At 45.2% G+C, this 18869-nt stretch overlaps 1 long non-coding RNA gene across 2 annotated transcripts; it reads left to right on the top strand.

Annotated features, from left to right (window-relative positions):
* Window positions 1-4: 4 nt before the first annotated feature.
* LOC121005851 lies at window positions 5-17378 on the top strand. 2 transcript variants are annotated; one of them, XR_005779962.1, is made up of 3 exons: window positions 5-118; window positions 10237-10423; window positions 16231-17378. It is a non-coding gene; the product is annotated as an uncharacterized LOC121005851 (long non-coding RNA). The 2 variants fall into 2 exon arrangements; XR_005779963.1 differs by lacking the exon at window positions 5-118 and adding an exon at window positions 9528-10158.
* Window positions 17379-18869: the final 1491 nt, after the last annotated feature.

The following is an 18869-nucleotide window of genomic DNA, read 5'->3' as shown; positions in this document are numbered from 1 at the left end:
CCGGCTCAGCTGCTCGTGGTGCGTTCTGACTGGGCCGCTGGACAGGACGTCGCATGCGGGGGGCGGGGAGATCTGTGATTGGCTGAGCGGCTTGTCAATCGTAGGACGAGCTTGTGAGGTAACTGCGCGTCTCGGGGAATGCTGCCGAGTCTCCCCTCCCTCCTGGACGGACGTGACTCGGGGCGCATACTACACCCCAAAGCCCTCACTCTCCTTGACACGTCATAGGTAGTATGTGCCGCCATGGGAGAATATTTGCAAAAGTGTTTCCAAACTTATCAATAAAGTTTATTGAAACCTACTGTAAATGCCCTAAAATAAGGAGGTTTTTTTTTCTTTTTTCTAATGAACTTTATTTATTTTTGTTTTTCATGCAATATTGACACCTACTTCAGGTACCTCCAGCTGCGGTGAAACTACGACTCCCAGCATGCTCCTCTCAGAACTCCCACAGAATTGGGAGTTGTAGTTTTCAACACAACTGGAGGTTGCTGACCACTGGTATACAGATTCCCCTGCGGCTGCGCTGTCCATTTCTGTGCCAGTGCTGCCCTGCTAAAGCCTGGCATAGAAGTGACCAACTAAACGCGCTAGTGGGGATAAGTATAGGTTGACACTTATCGGAGTAACAATATTCGTAACATAGTACATAAGGCTGAAAAAAGACATTTGTCCATCCAGTTCGGCCTGTTATCCTGCAAGTTGATCCAGAGGAAGGAAAAAAAAAACCCTGTGAGGTAGAAGCCAATTTTCTCCACTTTAGGGGAATAAAAAATTCCTTCCCGACTCCAATCATGCAATCAGAATAACTCCCTGGATCAACGACCCCTCTCTAGTAGCTATAGCCTGTAATATTATTACACTCCAGAAATACATCCAGGCCCCTCTTGAATTCCTTTATTGTACTCACCATCACCACCTCCTCAGGCAGAGAGTTCCATAGTCTCACTGCTCTTACCGTAAAGAATCCTCTTCTATGTTTGTGTACAAACCTTCTTTCCTCCAGACGCAGAGGATGTCCCCTCGTCACAGTCCTGGGGATAAATAGATGATGGGAGAGATCTCTGTACTGACCCCTGATATATTTATACATAGTAATTAGATCTCCCCTTATTTTAATGCATGTTAAAAATTTAATAAAAACAGGTGCAGCGGATTAATTATTTTATAGAGAACCAAAAAAAAGCAATGCAATCTAAAAGCAGCATGTTACAGATTGATGTATATTTTTGTCGCAAAAGATTCAGGAAAACCTGTAATTTATAGATTTACATCTCTGCGGTTTCTACCTCCTGTGAAGAGCTATCGGCACAGGAGGGAAGAGTTATCGGTGATTGACAGCATTGTGTGTATAAGTATCCCCAAAGTGGGGGGAAAATGCCCCTGCGTCTTATGGGGCAAATACTAATGAAGCGCTTCCATTACGGAAGCTCGGCTATCGGCTGTGCAGGGCTGCGCACAGCGTAAGGGCGCTCTGTGACTTCACATTGTGCGCCGCGATACACAGCCGACAGCAGGATGAAGAGGATCGTGGTGGCGTCCAGGAGCAGGAGAGGTAAGTGAGTTTATTTTATTTTATTTGCACTGGGGGCTGATGGTTGACATATAGGGGTTGATATATGGGGCTGATGGCTTACATATAGAGGCTGATATATGGGGCTGATGGCTTACATATAGAGGCTGATATATGGGGCTGATGGCTGACATATAGGGGTTGATATATGGGGCTGATGGCTTACATATAGAGGCTGATGGCTTACATATAGAGGCTGATATATGGGGCTGATGGCTTACATATAGAGGCTGATGGCTGACATATAGAGGCTGATATATGGGGCTGATGGCTTACATATAGAGGCTGATGGCTGACATATAGGGGTTGATATATGGGGCTGATGGCTTACATATAGAGGCTGATGGCTGACATATAGGGGTTGATATATGGGGCTGATGGCTTACATATAGAGGCTGATGGCTGACATATAGGGGTTGATATATGGGGCTGATGGCTTACATATAGAGGCTGATGGCTGACATATAGAGGCTGATATATGGGGCTGATGGCTTACATATAGAGGCTGATATATGGGGCTGATGGCTGACATATAGGGGTTGATATATGGGGCTGATGGCTTACATATAGAGGCTGATGGCTGACATATGGGGGCTGATGGCTGACATAGGGGCTGATGGCTGAATATATGGGGCTAATGGCTGACATAGGGCTGCTGGCTTACATATGGGGGCTGATGGCTGACATATAGGTGCTGACATAGGGGGACTGATGGCTGACATAGGGGCTGATGGCTGACATACAGGGGCTTATGGCTGACATAGGGCTGATGGCTGATATATGGGGCTGATGGCTGACATACAGGGGCTGATGGCTGACATAGGGCTGATGGCTGATATATGGGGCTGATGGCTGAATATATGGGGCTGATGGCTGAATATATGGGGCTAATGGCTGACATATAGGGGCTAATGGCTGACATATGGGGATGATGGCTGACATATGGGGGCTGATGGATGACATAGGGGCTTATGGATGACATATAGGGGCTGATGGCTGACATGGGGACTGATGGCTGACATATAGTGGCTGATGGCTGACATATAGGGGCTGATGGCTGACATATAGGGTCTGATATATGGGGCTGATGGCTGACATGGGGCTGCTGGCTTACATATGGGGGCTAATAGATGGCTGAAGGTTGGGGTTTGATCTGAGGTCTGATTGACATTGGGGGTCTGATCTGAGGTCTGATTGACATTGCGGGTCTGATCTGAGGTCTGATTGACATTGGGGGTCTGATCTGAGGTCTGATTGACATTGGGGGTCTGATCTGAGGTCTGATTAACTTTGGGGGTCTAATTGCTGGTCTGACCTGAGGTGTAATAGAAAATATTTTTTTCTTATTGTTCTCCTCTAAAACCTGCGTCTTATGGGCCGGTGCGTCTTATAGGGTGAAAAATACGGTAAATGTATAAACTACAAGTTTTACGGAATCTTTTCCCACAAAAAATATATATATCAATCCGCTCGGCTTCTCCTGCTCTATAACCTGCTGCTTTCAGATTGCATTTTTTGATGACAGGTCCTCTTTAAAGGGGTTCTCTAGGAATAAAAAAAAAATGAAAGTACTTGCATATTAATTTATTATAAATATATTCTCAAATACCTTTCATTAGTTATAATTAGGGCTGCAGCTAACGATTATTTAAATAATCGATTAGTTGTCGATAATTTCATTGATTAATCGGGAAAAAACTAATTGACAGAAAAAGGGGTTTAAATGATTTTACTTGAAAAATTATGTTCAAAGGCCATATTAAAACAAATTGTGGATGGCACTGTTATGGGGATCTGTGGATGACACTATTATGGAGGATCTGTGGATGGCACTATTATGGAGGATCTGTGGATGACACTATTATGGGGGATCTGTGGATGACACTATTATGGGGGATCTGTGGATGGCACTATTATGGGGGATCTGTGGATGGCACTATTATGGGGGATCTGTGGATGGCACTATTATGGAGGATCTGTGGATGGCACTATTATGGGGGATCTGTGGATGGCACTATTATGGGGGATCTGTGGATGGCGCTGTTATGGAGGGGTTCTGTGGATGGCACTGTTATGGAGGATCTGTGGATGGCACTATTATGGGGGATCTGTGGATGGCACTATTATGGGGGATCTGTGGATGGCGCTGTTATGGAGGGGTTCTGTGGATGGCACTGTTATGGAGGGAATCTGTGGATGACACCGTTATCGGGGGGGAATCTGTGGATGGCACTGTTATGGAGGGAATCTGTGGATGACACCGTTATCGGGGGGGAATTTGTGGATGACACTTATGGAGGATCTGTGGATGGCACTATTATGGGGGATCTGTGGATGGCCCTGTTATGGAGGGGTTCTGTGGATGGCACTGTTATGGAGGGAATCTGTGGATGACACCGCTATCGGGGGGGAATCTGTGGATGGCACTGTTATGGAGGGGATCTGTGGATGGCACTGTTATGGAGGGGATCTGTGGATAGCACTGTTATGGAGGGGATCTGTGGATGGCACTGTTATTGGGGGGGATCTGTGGATGGCACTGTTATGGAGGGGATCTGTGGATGACACTGTTATTGGGGGGGGAATCTGTGGATGGCACTGTTATCGGGGGGATCTGTGGATGGCACTGTTATGGGGAGGGGGATCTGTGCACTGTTATGGGAGGGGGATTTGTGGATGGCACTGTTATGGGAGGGGGATTTGTGGATTGCACTGTTATGGGGAGGGGGATCTGTGGATGACACTGCTATGGGGGGATCTATGGATGACACTATATAGCATCTTATGTTATATGTGTCATCCCCAGAACCCCCCTCATAACAGTGCACAGATCCCCCTCCCCATAACAGCGCCATCCACAGATCCCCCTCCCTATAACAGTGCCATCCACAGATCCCCCTCCCCATAACAGCGCCATCCACAGATCCCCCTCCCTATAACAGTGCCATCCACAGATCCCCTCCATAACAGTGCACAGATCTTCCTCCCTATAACAGCCCCGGCCCCGCCGCTCACAGCAGTAGACTATTCTGGCACTAACTTTTACTTGAACTTTAAATCAGGGCATCTTTATTACCCTACAATGAAGCTAACAGGTAGAGCGGGTGGCGGCGTAACGTCACTCACGTGACGCGCCTGCTCCGTCCACTTTATAAATGAAGCAGGCGGAGCAGGCGCGTCATGTGAGTAAGGGAAGTTACGCCGCCGCCCGCTCTGCCTGTTACTGGAGCTTTATTGTAAGGTAAAATAAAGATGCGCTGATTTAAACTGCCCACCCGCATAGCAACGAATCGGCGATTATTCGATAACAGGATTCGTCGACAACAAATCCTGTTATAGAATATTATCGATAAAGTCAATTAATCGTTGCAGCCCTATTTATAATGGCTCATTTTGGCTGCTGTCCTATTAGTACACACAAAACCTGTCCTAATCACACAGGAGGACAAGTTACTTCACAACACTGAGCTAAAGAGCTGCCTCATCCTCCTCTTTGCTCTGCTTTTCAGGGATTATGATCCTGAATACGGCTGATATGATGAATCTCTGTAGGAATGGAGTTCATGAGGAGACATGAAGTACAGAGAGGATGGTGGGGATATGGCTAATGAGCAGCAGCTCTTGTACGCAGTCTCCCTTACCAGAGCCCCACATTACCACAGTCTGTCTTGTCCGTCCTCTCTGTACTTCATGTCTCCTCATGATCTCCATTCCTACAGAGATTCAGTTGAAGATCTTATCAGCTGTATTCAGGATCATAATCCCTGACAAGCAGAGGAGGATGAGGCAGCTCTTTAGCTCAGTGTTCTGAAGTAACTTGTCGTCATGTGTGATCAGGGCAGGTTTTGTGTGTACTAATAGGACAGCAGCCATTTTATGTCTCCTAATGATTGCTCCCCAGACAAAATGAGCCATTATAACTAATGAAAGGTATTTGGGAATATATTTATAGTAATGTAATATTTACTTATTTTCATTTTCTTAATTCCTGGAAAACCCCTTTAAGCAATTATGGTGCTCCCTTCACCCAAGGGGCAGGTAAACAGGATAAGCTCAAGTCACCTGATATCTGTCCCTCTTGCGCTGAGTCTGCTGTATGGATGAACTCTCTCCGGTCCCAGGACACAATAAGGACTCTCAGTGAGGAAGGTGTAGTTCTTTATTGGTTCTCAATGCGTCTCGTGGTTCTACCATAACCCCTTTCATCAGGAGGAATAAAAGCAGCAATATAAATCAACATGTATCAGTTACTTTAAATATCCTGGCATCAGTATCTGGGAGGAGGATTTCATGACGACTTAGGCTACTTTTGCACCTCCGGTGTGAAATTCCAGGAGACAAGAGGAGGATTGGCCGGATAGAAACCGTAGCATGCAGTGGTTTGTGTCTGGCCGCTTCTCCTCTTGTCTGTCAGAATGCGTACGGATCTCTACTGGACCCCATTATACTTAAAGGGGTTTTCCCATCTCAGACGATGGTGGCATATCGCTAGGATATGCACCCATTGTCTGATAGGTGCAGGTCCCACCTCTGGGACCTACACCTATCAGACAATGGGGGCATATCCTAGCGATATTTTGTAAACGCAGCCGGCAAAGTGAAGGAGGGCGCACCGCACATGCGTAGCTGCCCTCCATTCATTTCTATGGGGCCGCCGAAAATAGCTGAGCGCTGACTGGGATATTTCCGTCGGGCCCCATAGAAATGAATGGGAGCGGTGGCCTGCACCTGGTGGTGGCCTGCACCTATCAGACAATGGGGGGCTGTGGGGTTTCGCTCTGGTAGATAGGGTAAGCGGATGCAGTACAGAGGCAAAAGACAAGTTCTTAACGCGAAACTTCAGTGTTTATTCACACTTGAGGCAAATGCACAAAACAATGCTTTACTTTGCAGTCTTGGTGTTTACTTCACACAAATTTCAAAGTTCATAAAAGACAAGCCACCTTGATGTCAGTTCTGCCTCCAGCAGTCCACGGCAGTCTTTAGGGGGCCTGTTTCCTCGGCCCATGGGTCTCAGCCTTTCAACCTGGCACCAAGCCTCAGATCCCAACACAGAGATCCTGCTGCTGAGCCCAGCTGCCTTTTTAAGGACAGCCAGGTGCTGCCAAAAACCCGGACCGGCAATTAAAATCCAGTCCGGTATTTGACCCCACCTGGCTGCAAATCAGCCCAGCAGCAGACGCTGGGAGGAAAATACCTGTTTTCCCAGACCATTCCCCTCACTGTGTCACAGGGCATAGCCTAGCGATATCTCGTAAACGCAGCTGGCAAAGTGAAGGAGGGCGCACTGCGCATGCGTGGCTGCCCTCCATTCATTGCTATGGGGCCGCCAAAAATAACCGAGCCTGCGTTGGTCGTGTAGAAGTGAATGGAAACAGTGGACATGCAAGGGTGGTCCGCTCCCATTCATTTCTATGAGGATTCCAAAAATAGCCAAGCGGTCACACCACTTTGCCAGCTTCGTTTTCGGCTGCGTGTACTAGATAGGTGCGGGTCCCAGAGGTAGGACATGCAGCTATCAGACAATGGGGGCATATCCTAGCAATATTCCCCCCTTGTCTGAGATGGAAAAACCCCTTTAATGGGTCAGCGGACATTCCATCTGGATCCAGAGAATTCTAACCAATTCAAACCGGAGATGTGAAAGTAGCCTTGCTTTAACACCTTAAAAACTGGGCCTATTTTCATTTTTCCCCTATGTTCCAAAAGCTATAACTTCGCTAAGCTAAAAGCTGACATGCAGGACTCTTAGTGAAGCGGGCACAGGCAGGAGCCGCTCCGCTCAGCTAATCCTGGCATAGCACATGGTTACAGGGTACCCAAATGCTATACCAGCATTTAGCCAACCTCGGGGGGCACGGGCAGGAGCTGTTCCGCTCAGCTAATCCTGGCATAGCACATGGTTACAGGGTACCCAAATGCTATACCAGCTTTTAGCCAACCTCGGGGGGCACGGGCAGGAGCAGCAATGTGTGGTCCTTCCCGTACTCACTGCTCTGCGGCCCCTATTGATACAGTGCACAGTCAGCGACGTGCCGGAAGAGTGAATTTAAGGTGCGCTGGAAATCAGGGCTTTAGGGGGAAATATCTTTAGTAAAAAGTCAAAATCAATAACAGTATATTAGAAAAATTATTTTTAGAGCATTTGGGACATTTAAAAAAAAAAAACTTGTTTAAAGTTTAGTTGCTCTTTAATTTTATCTGCTGCACCTGTTTTTATTACATTTTAAATACGTATTTAAGGGTCCATTCACACGTCCGTAAGTGTTTTGCGGATCCGCAAAACGGACACCGGCAATGTGCTTCCGCATTTTGCGGACCGCACATCGCCGGCACTTAATAAAAAATGCCTAATCTTGTCCGCAGTTGCGGACAAGAATAGGACATGTTCTATTTTTTTCGGGAACGGAAGTGCGGATCCGCAATTCCATATCCAGGCAGCACATCGTGCGGCCCCATAGAAATGAATGGGTCCGCAATTCCGTTCCACAAAATGCGGAACAGAATTGCGGACGTGTGAAAGGAGCCTAATATTGTTACTCCAATAAGTGTAAGAAGGTATACTTATCCCCCCTAGCGCATTTGGTTCATCACTTTTGCACACATACACAGTAGGCGACAGGGGCGGATTGTCCATAGACCCTACAGGGAAATTCCCCGGTGGGCCAATGCCTAGGGGGCCACTCAAGCCCTCTTGATGGCCGCAGGCCAGGTACATAATCATCTGATGCTGCAGGTGACCTCCTGAACTCAATTGTATTCCTGTCTTCATGATGATGATACATTTGAATACTGTGGTGGCGGCGGCAGTATTTAGTGCTGTCCTGTGGTATTTGGTTCCGCTAGGGCGGTATTCTGCACTGCACTACAGTATTGCAGGCCCTGCCTACTTCAGTTGTCCATGCCTACTTGTTTTGGCCCGTCTTCTGTCAGTATGAACCCACCTACAACATGGGGCCACTTTTAGGCCCCTTGCAGACGAGCGTGTCCGGATTCAGTGAAAACTGTGCGATTTCGCAAGCAAGTCCATTTAGTTTTGTTTACGATCGCGTTCAGTTTTTATAGCGCGGGTGCAATGCAATTTTATGCATTTTGCACGCGCGTGATAAAAAACAGAATGTTTACAAACAACATCTCTTAGCAACCATCTGTGAAAAATGCATCGCATCCGCACTTGCTTGCGGATGCGATGCGATTTTTACGCAGCTCCAATCACTTCTATGGGGCCAGCGTTGCGTTAAAATCGCAAAATATATAACATGCTGCGATTTTCACGCAACGCACAAGTGATGCGTGAAAACCAACGCATATGTACACAGCCCCATTGAAATGAATGGGTCCAGATTCCGTGCGGGCGCAATGCGTTCGCATCACGCATTGCACCCGTGCGGGAAAACTCGCTTGTGTGAAAGGGGCCTTAGGTTTTTTGACAGGGCCACTTTAAGTTCCCAGTCCACCCCTGGTAGGTAATATGCCTTAGGCCTCTTTCACACGACCGTGTGGCTTTTTTAGTGTTATGCGGTCTGTTTTTCATGGCTTCTTTGTTCCATTTTTTGTTTCCGTTGTGTTTCCGTTTCTGTTCCGTTTTTCTGTATACAGTATACAGTAATTGCATAGAAAAAATTGGGCTGGGCATACAATTGGTTCCGCAAAAACGGAACGGATACGGAAGACATACGGATGCATTTTCGTATGTGTTCCGGTTTTTTTGCGGACCCATTGACTTGAATGGAGCCACGGAACGTGATTTGCGGGCAATAATAGGACATGTTCTATCTTTGAACGGAAATACGGAAATAGAATGCATACGGAGCACATTCAGTTTTTTTTGCGGAACCATTGAAATGAATGGTTCCGTATACGGAACGCCAAAAAACGCCCGTAAACGGCCTTAACCAGATGTTTTTTCTTGCGGCTGTGCAGCTGCAGTGTATATCTTAGGACAAGATTACGCTCCTTATATTCTTATATGTGCGCACTATCTAGCCCACCTATCTAGTAATTTGGTGCCACCCTTGTTCCTGTTTCCTTGATAGATGTCCTATGCCAGGCACAGGTAGAGCAGTCATGTGCTGTGTGAGCGCCTGCCCTGCTCATGCCGCTTCGCTACGGCCTTGCATGCTGTACAGTCTAGCAGATTGGGCGCAGGGCAGCCTGGCACCCTGGACACTCTGTTAAAGGCCGGCATAGGACAACTATGCCCGGCTTTAGGAAAGCAGCGCTGGTACAGACAGGATCAGCGACGATTAGCGTACAACGCTCCCATAAACTGCAGTGCACGGAGTGCATATTGCTGAAAGGCATAGGTACCCGAATGTCAGTTGCCCATATTGCTTGGAAAACAATAAATTATTTTAGAGCATTTAAAGTAGGTTTTAATAAACTTTATACATTTAGGTAAAGGGGTGTTCTCTAACCATATATATGTATACCTATTCCGCCTCCTTGATTATCATTATAGAGCTCATGTTAAACAATGGGTGTTATTGGAACAATAATTTTTTTAAAACACTTGCTTGGGTACAGTCCCCCAAGAGACCTCAAGTCACCTCTTCGGCACAGGTCACATTACACCTCTGGAATAGGTTAGTACAAGAAACAATATTGTCAAGGCTATTTAGCCGACTAATCCTTTTTATTTTATAATCCATTATTCCCTCCAGGGCCTCTCAGTGAGTCCTTCCTTGGCCAAGGGCTGCAGGGGATCCCCGGTTATAGGATTTTAGCAGGTTCTGAGTTTCGCACTCTCTCAGAGCTTCAGGCACCATCTCCTTCTCTCGTGGCTGGAACACACTCCACTGCAGTGGAGAAAAGACCTTCCTTCAGTCTCACTCCCTTTGAGAAAAGCAGGTACCGTATTTTTCTCTTTATAAGACGCACCTGATGATAAGACGCACCTAGGTTTTTGAGGAGGAAAATAAGAAAAAAATATTTTGAACCAAAAGGTGTGCTTTTGGTGGGTTTTGAACTAATGGTGGTCTGTGGATGACACTATTATGGGGGATCTGTGGATGACACTATTATGGGGGATCTGTGGATGACACTGTTATGGAGGATCTGTGGATGACACACTATTATGGTGGATCTGTGGATGGCACTGTTATGGAGGATCTGTGGATGACACTGTTATGAGGATCTGTGGATGACACTGTTATGGGGGATCTGTGGATGACACTGTTATGGGGGATCTGTGGATGATACTGTTATGGGGGATCTGTGGATGATACTGTTATGGGGGTTCTGTGGATAACTCTGTTATGGAGGATCTGTGGATGACACACTATTAAGGTGGATCTGTGGATGGCACTGTTATGGAGGATCTGTGGATGATACTGTTATGAGGGATCTGTGGATGACACTGTTATGGGGGATCTGTGGATGACACTGTTATGGGGTATCTGAGGATGACACACTGTTATGGGGGATCTGTGGATGACACACTGTTATGGGGGATCTGTGGATGACACTGTTATGGAGGATCTGTAGATGACACTGTTATGGGGGATCTGTGGATGATACTGTTATGGGGGATCTGTGGATGATACTGTTATGGGGGTTCTGTGGATAACTCTGTTATGGAGGATCTGTGGATGACACACTGTTATGGGGGATCTGTGGATGACACTGTTATGGAGGATCTGTGGATGATACTGTTATGAGGGATCTGTGGATGACACTTTTATGGGGATCTGTAGATGACACTGTTATGGGGATCTGTGGATGATACTGTTATGGGGGATCTGTGGATGACACTGTTATGGGGGATCAGTGGATAACGCACTGTTATGGGGATCTGTGGATGACACTGTTATGGGGATCTGTGGATGACACTGTTATGGGGGATCTGTGGATGACACTGTTATGGGGGATCTGTGGATGACACTGTTATGGGGGATCTGTGGATGACACTGTTATGGAGGATTTGTGGATGATACTGTTATGAGGGATCTGTGGATGACACTTTTATGGAGATCTGTGGATGACACTGTTATGGGGATCTGTGGATGACACACTGTTATGGGGGATCTGTGGATGACACTGTTATGGGGGATCTGTGGATGACACACTGTTATGGGGGATCTGTGGATGACACACTATTATGGGGGATCTGTGGATGACACTGTTATGGGGGATCTGTGGATGACACTGTTATGGGGGGATCTGTTTATGACACTGTTATGGGGGGATCTTTGGATGACACATACCGGTATATAGCATCTTATGCTGGTCCCCTCTTTGTCTTCTCATGTCCCTGTGTAAATAGTGACCCCCATTACACCGAGCCCCGCTTGTCTGTGTAGTACTCCCTACACACAACTCTAATATAACTGAGAACTTTTCAATAAGGCTACATTCACACAACCGTATTTTTGGCTCTGGATCCATTACGCAATTCTGCGGAACCGGTGCAGACCTATTCATTTCAATGGGGCCCCAAAAAATGCGAACAGCACACAATGTGCTGTCCGCATCCGTAGATCCGTTCCGTGGCCCCGCAAAAAAGATAGAGCATGTCCTATCCTTGTCCGCAATCGCGGACAAGAATAGGCATTTCTATCATAGGGCCGGCTACATTCACACGGCCGGTATCAGTGTTTTGCTGATCCGCAATTTGCGGACCACAAAACACATACGGTCGTTTGAATGTAGCCTAAAGGCGTGTTTCTTGTGGTATCTGATAATCTGACATCTGATAATCTAGAATGCATTATTCCGAGCGCACCCTTCTTATATAACCTGAAATTTTGCGCGACCAGAAGAAACAAGCCCTATCCATCGCGGGGTGGGAGGGAGGGCTGGAGGCCGGCAACTGCTGTTGCACTCGCGGCGGGGCCCGGTGCAGTGACTGTACTCCATTACACTGGGCCCGCTCACAGCAGTCTTCATATGTAAAGGCTAGTCATGTCATCCAGTGGCTCTGCTTTGTTAAACTACTAATAATCGTCTGTAATAGTACTCACTATCAAACTAGCAGGCAGGCAGCGTAACGTCACTTACTCACTCTGTCACCCTCCGGCTCCGCCAGCTTCATTAATGAAGGCGGAGGAGCATGACGGAGAGAGTGTTACGCTGCCGGCCTGCTAGCTTGATAGTGAGTACTACTACAGACGATTACCGTAGTTTAACAAAGCAGAGCGACTGGATGACATGACTAGACTTTATATATGAAGACTGCTGTGAGCGGGCCCAATGTAATGGAGTACAGTCACTGCACCGGGCCCCGCCGCAAGTGCAACAGCAGTTGCCGGCCTCCAGCCCCTCACCCCAGCCTGCGTGATAGAGCTCTGATACATCGCAGACCTCGCTGTGCAGCATAGAGGCCGACGATGTATCAGTGTCAGCAATGTAAAAATTACACCATTCGCTTTATAAGAAGCACTGCCATTTTCCCCCTACTTTTTTTGGGGGGGGGGGGGGAATGCGTCTTATAAAGCGAAAGATTAGGAGAAGCCAGCACTTGTACGAGCGCTGATTTCTGTTCAAACAGCTGATCAGCAGGGATGCCGGGAGTGGGACCTCCGCCGATTTGATATTGATTAAGAAAACAGACAACCACTTTGAAGCCAAAATGAGTTATGTCACTAAGGGTTTAACCTTTTTAGGACCAGGTCTATTTCCGTTTTTATGTTTCCATTTTTTTACTCCAAGCCATCCTGGAGCCTTCATTTTTCTGATTTTTCCATTCACATAGCCGTAAGAAAGCTTGTTTTTTGCGAGACAAGTTGTGCTTTCTAATGGCACCGTTTACTATTGCATACGATGTAGTGGGAAGCTAGAAAAACTTCCAGATGGGATGGAATTTGGGGAAAAAAACGCTATTCCGCCATAGTTTTATGGATTTGTTTTTATGGCGTTTACTATGCGGTTAAACTGACCTGTTACCTTTATTCTCCAGGTCAGTACAATCATAGTGATACCACATTTCTATAGTTTTAATACAGAAAAAAAATTATTTGCATTGAAAATAATTTTTTCTTTGCATTGCCATATTCAGACCCCCATCACTTTTTTATAGTTCTTTCTATGGAGCATAGTGAGAGCTCATTTTTTATGGGGCAATCTGTAGTTAATGATACCATTTTGGAGTACTTATGACTTTTTGATCATATTTTTATTCAGTTTTCTTTGGGAGGTGACGTATGGGAGAAATATTTTTATATTTTAATGGCAAATGATCTTTATTATTTATTTTTTATTATGGAAAAACAGGGAGGGGTGATTTGAATTTTCATACCTTTATAAACTTTTTTTACTTTATTACACTTATCTTAAAGGCTATGTACACCTTTGGAAACAATTTTTTTTAATGCATTTTACTCATTTTTGGCTAAGGGTACTTTCACACTAGCGTTATTCTTTTCCGGTATTGAGTTCCGTCCTAGGGGCTTAACACCGGAAAAAACTGACCAGTTTTATCCTAATGCATTCTGAATTCCGGAACACTTGCGAGAATGCCGGATCCAACATTATTTTCCATTGAAATGCATTAAAAGTGTGGAGGCAAAACGGATCCGGTATTTCAATGCATTTGTCAGACGGATCCGGATCCGTCTACAAATGCTATCCGTTTGCACATGGATTTCCGGAGCCTTCCGGATTTTCACAACGCAAGTGTGAAAGTACCCTTAAAAATAATTTTTTCAATTGGCCTTTATTAAAAAATATTGAGCTGTTCTGTCACAAAGGGTTAAACGTTTTTCTAGCTGTGTGACTGGTACTTTCACTTTGTGTCTGTTATCTAATCTCTAAATATCTCTAAACTACTAAGAGGTCATAAACACTTATTTAAGCCACATTCTTATCAGTAAGATAAGAACTGAGCTATAATGAGTGTTTATAATGTCAGAGAGCAGAGATAAGGAGTCCTTCAACTCCTGGTCTTACGGAAAAGAGAGAAAAACCAAAGGTTGCTACTAGAGCATGTCAGCTCTGTAGAAAAAAAAGGACGCCATATTTTTAATAAATACCAATTTAAAAAATTATTTTTAGCTCAAAATGAGTAAAATGCAATAATAAAAAGTAATTGCCCCCAAAGTTGTACATGACCTTTAAGCCCTCTAAGGAGATTTTAATATGGAATTTTTTGATTGCTCGTCCTTTACACTGCAATGAATTATCATATTTTTCGCTCCATAAAAACCTTCAGCCCAGTCTTAGGTTTAGAGCACTGTGGATCAGTTTTCATTAAAAATATCTCTCTACTTTGCTCCATTCAGCTTTCCCACAACCCTGACCAGTCTCCCTGTCCTTCTCAGTGTGCTGCTGCCACCACCATGCTTCACTGTAGGGATGGTATTAGGCAGTTGATGAGCAGTGCCTGGTTTCCTCCAGACATGACGCTTGGAATTAAGGCCAAAAAGTTCAATGTTGGTTTCATCAGACCTGATAATCTTGTTTCTCTTAGTCTGAGAGTCCTTTAAGTGCTTTTTTGCAAACTCCCTGTGGGCTTTCATGTGTATTTTACAGAGGAGAGGCTTCTTTCTGGCCACTCTGCCGTAAAGCCCAGATTTGTGGAGTTCTTCAGTGATGGTTGACCTTCTGGAAGTTTCTCCCATCTGCACACAAGATCTTTGGAGCTCAGCCAGAGTGGCCATTGGGTTTATAATCACCTCTCTTACCAAGACCTTTCCCTCCACGGATACTCAGTTTGGTGATGTTCAGCTCCAGAAAGATTCCTGGTTGTTCCTAACTTCTTTCATTTAGGAATTATGAAGACCATTATGCTCTTAGGAACTTTCAGTGCAGCAAAAATTTTATTTTTATACTTTGCTCCAGAACTGCGCCTGTCTCTGAGCTCTACAGGCAGTTCTTTCCTCCTCATGACTTGTGTTTTGCTCATTTTCAACTTTGAGACCTTATATAGACAGGGATATATCTTTCCAAATCATGCCCAATCAGCTGAATTTACGACAAGTGAGTCTAAGGCTACTTTCACACTAGCGTTCAGGGCTCCGCTTGTGAGCTCCGTTTGAAGGGTCTCACGAGCGGCCCCGAACGCATCCGTACAGCCCTAATGCATTCTGAGTGGACGCGGATCCGCTCAGAATGCATCAGTCTGGCAGCGTTCAGCCTCCGCTCCGCTCAGCAAGCGGACACCTGAATGCTGCTTGCAGCGTTCGGGTGTCCGCCTGGCCGTGCGGAGGCAAGCGGATCCGTCCAGACTTACAATGGAAGTCAATGGGGACGGATCAGTTTGAAGATGACACAATATGGCTCAATCTTCAAACGGATCCGTCCCCCATTGACTTTCAATGTAAAGTCTGGACGGATCCGTCTGAAGCTACTTTCACACTTAGAATTTTTTCGACAATATAATGCAGACGGATCCGTTCTGAACGGATCCCAAGTCTGCATTATATGAGCGGATCCGTCTGGGCAGACATCAGACGGACCTGCTCTGAACGCTAGTGTGAAAGTAGCCTAAGGTGTACAAACATCTCAAAGATAATCAAAAGGAATGGGAGGCCCCCAGAGCTAAATGTCAAGTGTCATGGCAAAGGGTCTGAGTACTTATGTCCATGCACAATTTTAGTTTTTCCTTTTTTATATTAAATAAATTTGCTAAAATTTCTAAAATTCTTTTCTCATTTTCCCATTATGGGGTACTAAGTGGAGATCGATGGGGAAAACTTTATTTTTATTTTTTTTTATTTTAGCACAAGGCCGCAACATAGCAAAATGTGAAAGATTCGAAAGACTTTCCAAATCCATTGTACCATATTCTGAGGAAACATCTAATCTGACCAAGGTCACCATTTGCATGGAGTTTGTATGTTCTCCCCGTGGATTTCCTCTGGGTTCTCCGGTTTCCTCCCACACTCCAAAGACTTACTGGTAGGGACCTTAGATTGTGAGCCCCATTGGGGACAGCTTGATGCTAATGTCTGTGAGGCGCTGCAGAATATGTCAGCGCTATATAAGTGCGTAAAAAAAATATTGCTATCCCAGACTCACAGGCACCCAGAATTGACTTGGCCTTGCTGTCAATTAGAGACACCCCAATAGCAGACAACACCACAGATCAGACGATGAGAAACTTCAGACTTGGCACCTAAGTGCTATGAATATCTGAATTTGAAAACGATAAACATGTTTGGACCAGAGTTCATGCAATAGATAAAGAAAAGGAATCGGGGCTCACAAATCATTTTCGGAGCCTCTTATCAGTACTTTATCAGAAGTAGAGCTTCTGTTGATCCTAGAGACTCTGGGCCCTGGCGATCACATGACTGCTGGGACCAGAGCAGGAAGCAGCATTGCAGTCTCTGCACAGACATGTTTCAAATATCCTTGCAAAGGTACTGTATGTACCAATGACCCAGACATATAGAGTGAACGGGTGGTCGGCAAGGAGTTAAATATAATGAAAACTGCTCTAAACCTGCCATTAGAAAAATTTCCCAAAGAAGGTAGCCTTTCTTCAAGTTAGACGAGAGGCTAGACCATGAGGCGTTGCTTGCCGGGAAGATTTCAGACACCAGTCAGGACAGAAGGGCTGGATAAACTACATATTTCCAATATTCAAGCCTCATGTGTCATTAAAACCAGTTTTAAACATTCAACCACTCTGCATATTTCTGAAACAGAAAGGATTCTTTCTAAAAACACAACCGGTGAGATTTCTCTTGGAAAGAGTAATTCTCTCTAGAGATAGACTTGAAGGACACTGTTCGTTCAGCCTTTGTAGCCTCCAAACACATGCATTTACTCAACTTCAAAAGGAGAAACCTAGAGATATTAAAAGCTTATCCCAGGAATTTAAAACTCTTTTAGACCTCATGCACACGACCGTTGTTTTGGTCCGCATCCGAGCCACCTTTTTTGCGGCTCGGATGCGGACCCATTCACTTCAATGGGGCCGCAAAAGATGCGGACAAGAGTAGGCATTTCTACACGGGCCGCCCGTTCCGTTCCAGACCGCAAATAATGGAACGGTCGTGTGCATGAGGCCTTATCTGGAGGACATTCTTTCCTTTCAGTGGGTGGGCAGCAGCTCCCATGAGACAAACACCTGAATCTCACAGTCAGGATGCATTGCAATTTGCTCTTGTTAATCCCTTCCATGCAAAGAAAATGTTACGTCAGCAGCCCATGTCTGTCACATCCCCGCTACTTCTCATTGGAACATTATTTGTTGAATTACTACTCCCATATTTGCCATCACCACAACTCCCGTCCTCTGCGTGCAGTTGCATGGCTGCTGCTAATTGTTAATCAGCTTCTCGTATAAATGCTGGATTGCCCTCACCACCTCCGCTCAGCTCTTCTCACATTAATAGCCATAACTTTATAAACCACCAAAAATAAAATGTCCACTATATAGTACAGGTTATTATGATTACAGGAATACCAAATACTATTTATTATATTTAATAAAGAACAGTAATACTATAGGGCATAAAAAATCCCATCTTTACAGGAGAACTTTTCTATAGAGTAGTGTGTAAAGGTACTTTCACACTAGCGTAATTCTTTTCCGGCACTGAGTTCCGTCCTAGGGGCTCAATACCGGAAAAGAACTGATCAGTTTTATCCTAATGCATTCTGGATGGAGAGCAATCCACTCAGGATGCATCAGGACGTCTTCAGTTCAGGCTTTTTGCCTTTTCAGGACGGAGATAATACCGCAGCATGCTACAGTTTTATCTCCGTCCAAAATTCCGTAACACTTTTTCCAATTGAAATGCATTAATGCCGAGTGTTCCGGCAAAACGGATCCGGCATTGCCGTCTGCGCATGCTCAGACCGCAAAAAATGTGAAAAAAAATAAATGCCGGATCCGTTTTTACGGATGACACCGGAGAGACGGATCCGGCATTTCAATGCATTTGTCATATGGATCAGGATCTTGATCCGTCTGACAAATGCCATCAGTTGGCATACGTTGTGACGGATCCGGCAGGCAGTTCTGGCGACGAAACTGCCTGCCGGAATCCTCTGCCGCAAGTGTGAAAGTACCCTAAGGCAGCCATTTACTGTACAGAAGGTCTGGGGTTCAAATCTCACTGAGACCTGTAAAATTCTATATAATCTTTTACTTTCCAGCTTTTTGCTTCTAAAAGGTTACAGTTTTCTGCAAAGTTATTATTACTAAAAAAAGAACAAAACAAAAACCATTAAAGTTTTTGTAACATAGTATGAAATATCACAAAACAGTATTTTGGATCCCAGTAATCATAATAAGCTGTACAATATATTGAACACATTATTTATGGTACCTTTCATTTCAATAATATACTATTTATTTAGTATTATGCCTGTGAAGAATATAGCTGTCACGGCACGCTATGCCAAA

The sequence above is a fragment of the Bufo bufo genome, chromosome 6 (assembly GCF_905171765.1).
Source record: "Bufo bufo chromosome 6, aBufBuf1.1, whole genome shotgun sequence".
Classification (NCBI taxonomy): Eukaryota; Metazoa; Chordata; class Amphibia; order Anura; family Bufonidae; genus Bufo; species Bufo bufo.
Note: the sequence above shows the minus strand (reverse complement) of the source record. Positions and strands in the feature narration are given on the sequence as shown.